The following is a 7,938-nucleotide window of genomic DNA, read 5'->3' as shown; positions in this document are numbered from 1 at the left end:
AAAACATGAGAGAATCGCAGTATTTCGTTACTTGCGAACGGTATTTATCTTGCGTCTAAGTTACAACAAGGCCTTCCCGTTAAGCGGAGTGCAACCCCAATAGCCTACCTTTCTCAAAATATGCCAGATTGGCGCTTTTCTGCCATTAACTCATTCTGCCATTTCCTTCAAAATTCTTTTCTCTTTGTCTTAATTGAATATATATATATATATATATGTATGTATGTATATATATATATATATATACACACACACCTCATTCTTTGCTTAGACTGTCCTTATTTTATTGCTCTCTTTAATCGCTGTCATTTAATTTGAGTATGTTTGCATGCGTAGGTGTATCCTTAATTTATATACGTATATGGTTATAAATGTGGATTTATATATATATATATATATATATATATATATATATATATATATATATATATATATATATATATATATATGTATATATATGTATATGTATATATATATGTATATATATGTTTATATATGTATACATATATATATATATATATATATATATATATATCTTCGAATATATATCTTACATACCTTTTCTTTTTGATGTGCCAATCTGTGCGTTATAAATTTCATGCCTAATATAGTATGTATAACGCGATGGGTTAAATGGAAGAAGGGACCACTAGGTCTCAATTTCACCCCAAATAAAGACCTCTATCTATCTATCTAATATTATTCCATTTTAATTCCGTTTATTGGATACCACTTAGACATTGTCTCCGAGATCCATCGTTAAAATATTTGGTTTGATTACTAAGTAGTATAAATGAATTATGATACTAAAAGCATAGTAATCGCCACTTCCGGGCAAAATGTTCTTTGGGAGTTGGTCCATACTGAGTTCCCTACTCTTACCTTCCTATTGTCATTTTTCAAGCCGATGCAGCCTTGAAGAGAGAGATTTAACGGATGCAACGCTCATTGTGAGAAACATTCTCCGCGTCAGTTTGAGAAAATCGTGAATAATAGAATATGTTAATTCTCTCTAGTATAGAGAACAACCGTTAGTGATGAATTCGACTGTAAACTGTCATAAGATAACGCCGATTTCCCAGTTATTTATTAACTTCAACAGAATCTTAATGTTCTTCCCGTTGCTGCTTAACATAATGAAATTTTGAGGCAATAATTGGAGCAAATGTTGCGTGTTGCGTACTTCAGCAGCAAGATCATATTAACATTATGTTGCTTGGTATCATAAAAGATAACTGAATAAGTTAATATAAACATATTTGCTCATACCACTCAGAATTATCAACTCATTATCAAAAGGAACCCAACTTTAGTACTTTTCCAATGGACTTGATGTTGATTTGTGCCCTAAGAAGTAAAAACGAAACAAAACCTATTAAATTCTCAATTATTTGTCTTATGAATACAGAGGGTGTTTTATATATCCAAAACCTCTTGCTTCATTGTTGATAGGGAACTATGACCAATCAGAAAAAAGCTTACAACAACGAATTCCTCACCCGAAACTATATCATACCTTTCTTGAGCCAACCATATTTGGAAAGGAACTGCAAGTGAATACGAGAAAGAGAAATAATAGAAAGAGTTGCATTATGTCGGTTGTTTCAGAGTTAAACAGGATTTAAGTCAATTACTGTGACAATGACAAGGTACCAAGAATTTTTCAGCCCTGCAACCATACAGGTGTGTGATTGGTTGGCCAATTGAATCACTATTTGAAACTTTAAATCGCCGACTTTTTTCACCGTTCCTGTCGTGTCAAATAAAATTTCCCTCCCCTTCCACGGCCTGTTCAATCGCTTATATACCTATTTAATCATGAAATTCAGAGAGTAGTTGGAATCCATAAACATGGCATCATCGTTTTACCATCTGAAAGTCATTCTCTTGCGTGGGTGAATTATTAAATCCTGCCAATAAGCCGAGAAAATCACACAAAAGCATGTTTTGAAGCGCATTTGAATAATATAGAAATTTTCTGTGATTTTTGGCCTAGGATATGAAAATTTGTTCAATTTAAAAATGTAAAACTATATAACCGCTTCAGACGAGCACTGGAAAAAAATGCGTGATTCGTCCACACACGTTTTCACTAAGCACGATCTAGGTTTCGACTTACCAGGTCATCATCAGGGGAAGCCTGGGCCGTGCTTAGTAAAAGCGTGTGTGGAAGAACAAAGTTTTTTCTTTTCCAGTATGGATTGCTTTTACAGTATGGCACCTCAAACCATTCCATTCACTTCAGCCGAGTTATGTTTAGTGTTTTTACTTCAAAAATGGATATATTGTACGTTTATAAAATTATAAAACATTTCCAATTTGATTATAAATAAGTACATGTAATGACTAAGTAGGACTCCTAACTCGTATGAGTTCTTACATATGTATATATAGAAAGGACAAATTTTTACTTGGTGTCTGTACGGTTTTGGGTAAAGGAAGGAGAGAGGAATGCGTGATGCCATTAGAGTATTGATGGCTCAAACGGAGAGGAATATACAATAAAATCAGGATGTATTTGTCTGTTAATTCGATTTAGAAATAAAGTTTGATAAAGTGAATTGGGAAAAACTATTGAAGATATTACCGAAAATAGGAGTAGATTGGAGGGACTGGAGGTTATTCTGCAACCTGTAAAAGTCTCAGACTGCTCAGGTGCGAGTGGGGAACGGAGAGTTCGGATGGGCAGTGTTAGGAAGAGGTGTAAGGCAGGGTTGCCCATTTTCACCGGAACTGGTCAACGTATTCGTGGAGGATATGATAAAAGTGACACTGGAAGAACTAGACGTAGCAATGAAAGTTGGTGGACAATTCATAACATCTAGTTTGCTGATGACCAACCTCTTGTTGTTCAGCCAGCCAAGGGTAGTTGCAAGCATTACTGGGTGAGTTGGAGATTCAGTGCGATAGTTTTGGGATAAGAATGATTTAAATAAAACAATGGTTATGCGGTTTCCAGAAAGAAGAACACTTAGCTAAATATTAAAATAGAAGGGCAGGTGGAAACATTTACCTATCTCGGATATGTTTTATACCCAAATGATTAAAGTAGAAGGGGCTAAGGAAAAGATTTGCGTCAGGTAAAGAAGCTTTCTCTAGGAGGAGACAAATGATGACAGGGACGATGAGCAATGATGTTGAGAAAAGGCTCACCATATATTTGTTTATTCATGTACCCTGCAAGCCACCGCTAGGGTGTGTGGCAGGGGTGTATACACATTAGACTAATTTTTACCCTAACATGTCCCTACCGCGGTCGGAAAACATTATGATTCCTTATCGTTCGAGTAAATAATGACATCGTCAATTCATCTGTTCAACACAATCTCTCTAAGCCTATTGACCTGATCTCTCCTACCGTAATATGATAGGGGTAATAATGCATTTTCAACATCATTGCTAAAGAGACCGTCCATTGGATGCAAGAGCTTCAATCTGTAATTTGAACTTCGCTCCTTGAGTGACTCCCAACCTATCTGATGGATGTTGAGTTTTGTTTTGTGAGGAGAGACAGAATTATTTGATAGTTTGTGTCCATCCAAAACCTACCTCAACGGGTATATTTCCTTATAATCTAAATCTCATATCTGCAAAAGGTATGTTCACGAATAAGTCTCCATTAGATATCAAAAAGTGGACATTAGAGATTATTTCGAAGATTTCCCGCGAGTATCCCGGAGTTATAAATCTTCATCAAAATAAACATTACCAACATTAATATGGCTATGATAAATGCAATTTACACCGTCATGGTCTAAATAGATGTAGGTAATTCATCATACTACGGAATAAAGGTTTAGAAAATTGGATATATTCTTCAAATTGTCACTATCACAAAAATATTTACATTTATATTGCTACGTCAGATAGAGAGTAAAAGATATATTTGAAAAGGATTTATTACATTCCTGAATCTTTCTTTTAATAACAAATAATGAGCTTATTTGTATTTAAATAATCAATAATATGTCACCAAATACTCTTTACACCTCAGACGCTTATCTAGTCTAGTCACCTCTAGCTTATCAAAGACCGCGTTCGTATCATTTGATTCTGGCGAATAGCACGTTCTTTGAAAGTCACACAAAGTAGGGTCGGAAAGCTTTAGGCATTCATATTTTCATTCTTTCAAACCACTACTGATTCCATGCTCATTAGTTATTCAAACACGAACTAGCATTAATTTAATACGGAGGATATAAAGCAAGGACGAATTTATGAGACGAAGGAAATAAAAGCAGTGGTTTCCGTTTACATCGACTAATTGACGTGAATACGAGCGCTGTCGACGATTTCCTGCACGAAATTTTACGTTATTTTTCAGCTCTGCCCTCTTTCATGCCGTTTGAGCTCGGGAACGAGGCGGAGTCTATTCCAATGCACGAGAAGGTAGCGGTGTCGAACAAAAAAATGCACCACTCACCCACTTTGAAATGAATGTGAGATTTAGCCGGAAGACTCATTGGGAACACACACGATAAAGGGTCCTCACTCCAGTTGCCTCTCATCCACTGCATTTTTCGCTCGAGCAACAGCGAATAATTACAACTCCGAAAGAAAGATTGACTTGTGCCGTTTAGATGCACGTAGCACATGCCTCTAAGAACAAATATAAAATTATGGAAATTACATCAAAGCGCCACCTCCCATTACACGAATTTAGGGGTTTTTGTAAGTATGTGAGGTCTCTATTTACAATTAAAAAAGCTTGCAATTAAGGGTGTAAACGTCACAGAATTTGGATTTTTAGAAAAATAATTGTTTCGGTACATATGAAAAGTTTCTTTCTTCAAGCGACTTCTTAATTCTGCTATCTTCTTCGCAGTCGCCTTTCACTTTCGGGAAAACTGCATAGTTACAGGTGGAAATCGAACATAATAATGCCCAAGTGATAACAATTTTCCGATGCATAAGATATGACACAAGACTCGTTTCAATGTACTGCACCATCTTAAGGTTTCAATCACCTGTAGCCGAAGTATCATATCGAAACTGGGCGTGCAATAACTTTAATGTAGTGTAAAATTGTTTTTGCCGATATCGTACTATTTTATGAAAATTACATATGCAAGTTGACCACGCTTACCTATGTCTCCCACATACCTTTTGTTTTCATCATATATCATTTTATTCCAAATTAAAAACTAAGAATATACTCAAACCTCTGGTTGATAACTCATTTTAAAAATTCTCATTGTAAACTAAAAACTTAGAAAAATAATAAAAATTATGAAAATCAATGTGAATTTCAATTACGTAAAATGATTCTGTATGAATAGTGAAATTTCATTCAACATAATTATCGTTTTATATGTGAGTTGTGAATAATATTACCATTAAATTATTTTTATCGAGTTGGTAGTTGCTAATGTACAACACTGCTATACAGTATTCAAAAGGTACAATTTCGAAGTTTCAAAAGTAAAAATTCCTCAAATATTCTTGGGAAAATAAAAGGAATCTAATTTTCTAAAACTCATGCTGAGAATGTACCCATAAAATTGTTTTGTTTATGTCGTATCATCGTACAAAGTAACCACATTTCGGGCAAATTATTTGCTGAACAATCCGAATGAATGCCAAGATAATTAGAATGCAAGACACGTTTCCGAAAAATCTCTTCCATTTCCCCAAGGCTGAAATAAAATCTATTGAATGAAGATCGATTCCCAGAGAAAAGAAGAGAGGAGTGGATGAAAAATAAGGAGACAGGGAGGATGGGAAGTGCGTTCCCTTGGAGCGGGGACACGGGCAGCAGGAGACCGTGTTGCGACAATCGTCCCGCGAGTAGAGGACCCTAAGGTCATCGTCTCTGATTTTATAAACAGCGCGAATAAAAAAGGTAAATTACCAACCCTATAGTTGGCTTGATGGGCGAGGGAAGAGTTTGCTGAAAAGGCATCACCCATAATTGAGCCCAGCAGCCCCTGTTAATAGCCCAGCACCCCATCTACAAGACTGCCACCCCTCTTGGTCGATTTCATATTTCAATAAAAGGAATACCATTATTTCATCATTGTTATTCCTTTCCTGATGCCTCATACTTCACGTCTAATATCAATAAATGCATTTGGTCTTCTATTCATATGCATAATCTACAACTAAATATTCGTGATATTCAAAAACAATTCCATTCACATTTTCAACTAATAAAGAAACGAATGTATGGTTAAATTTACTCAGTGCGGCTTTACATTTAGGTGGGATGTTGAAAGTTTAAATGCCATCAAGGCCACGCGCGTCGTTTTATCACAGAGAAAGGGATGGTTTCATTCAAATTTATGGTACGGGAAAGAGTTATAAACTCGAGTAGTAGTTTTTAGGGGAGGCGACCGACAGCTAAGGTCATTTGCGCCATAGGGGATGGACAGGAAAGGATGAAGGGTGGAGAGAAACCCGGCGTCGGCATTAGCCTACTCTTTACGAAAGGCGCCAAGGGGTCCGCAGCTTAACGTCCCATCCGACAGACGCCGTACTCACTCAAAGTGCCCTCCACAAAGCACCTCAAGTAGGGATCGAGATACCTCTGAAATATAAACTCGAATATCAATGAAGAATGATAGACCGAATGAACTAAAGAGTAACAGAAAATTAACCCGTATTTTTCCAACAAACCCATTGATTCTCTCTTAAAACTCTGGGGCAAATTTGTACCTTGTTATATTACGCTACTACATTGCCCTCTTCAAAGCATTTGCTAATTAACATATCCCTCGGAAATCAGCAATGGACGGAGTTCACACAATGATTTTCTCTATTTCGAAATATAGCGAAACAAAATTCGTCTGCAATACATTAGCAAAAATATCCTTTTTTCATATAAAGCTAAAATTCAGATATCTGGAGGCGAATTCTCATAACATTGGTGATACTAACAGTGATTTCACAAGGACATCAATGGCATTTTAGTTAAATATAATGGAACTAATGTAAAGTAACTGCTATTATACTACCAATATTCAAAAGGAATTTTCCCAATATATAGTATTGTGGTTACATATAATCATATTTTATATAAAAACTGTCCGTTACGAGCAACTGCAATAGAAATCAACTTCATTGCACCTGAATTGATTGTGAAAATTGTGGATCACCTCTACATCTATAGGGGCGAAAGTTTAGCTTGAATGGTGTGCTCTTGACTAGGTTAACTACTATCGATCTAGAGTGAATTCAATGCCGAGATGCCAATGTTATTTCCGTTGTTTATATACTTTAAAATGCAGGTTAACTAAACACATGAGGACAAGTAAATTTCTCGCTAGGAAAAATATCTCCTTGATTCAATGAAATCAAAAACTGGAATTTAAAAAACATTTTTGCACCGCTCCTTTGAGTAGGAAAAGAGCAAAAACATACTATTCCCACTCATGAAATATGGGATAAATTTCCTCAGGATAAAAATAAAGTTTTATATAAATTATAAGCACAAATTAGTAAAGTAATCTGTTATTTCAATTGTTATTCTTCGCTCCGGTGAATGATAAAATGCATCCGTGATCCATTGAAGTAAATAAATATGCGACAAATATAAAATATTTTGGGAATTGCGATTTTTAGACGGCTGATACTTAACATAATATTGACTTTTTGAAAAAGTGTTGCTTCTGATTCATTTTAACCATCAAGTAATTTCTTATCGATATTTTTCTTTTATTAAGGTAACGCCATTCATTATGCGAAGGCTTTTAATTTCTATAATTGATATTTCTTTGTTAACTTAGAAGTATCGCCATAAAAGTTGTCCATATCATAAGCTCACTTCGTGCAACGAAATGCGTCCATAAATTAGTATTTGGCAATTGAAAGTTAGTCCATAACAAATTGAGTGACAGTAACTGACCAGCGCTGAGCTTATCACTTTCGGCCCTGACTACGCATTGCTATCTTTTATCTACACCTAGTGCCATTTCTTGTTTGCCAAGCAACTAAACAATT

The sequence above is a fragment of the Hetaerina americana genome, unplaced genomic scaffold (genome assembly GCF_022747635.1).
Source record: "Hetaerina americana unplaced genomic scaffold, ioHetAmer1.1.p SCAF_253, whole genome shotgun sequence".
NCBI classification, from domain to species: Eukaryota; Metazoa; Arthropoda; class Insecta; order Odonata; family Calopterygidae; genus Hetaerina; species Hetaerina americana.
This window is presented reverse-complemented; position numbering follows the sequence as displayed.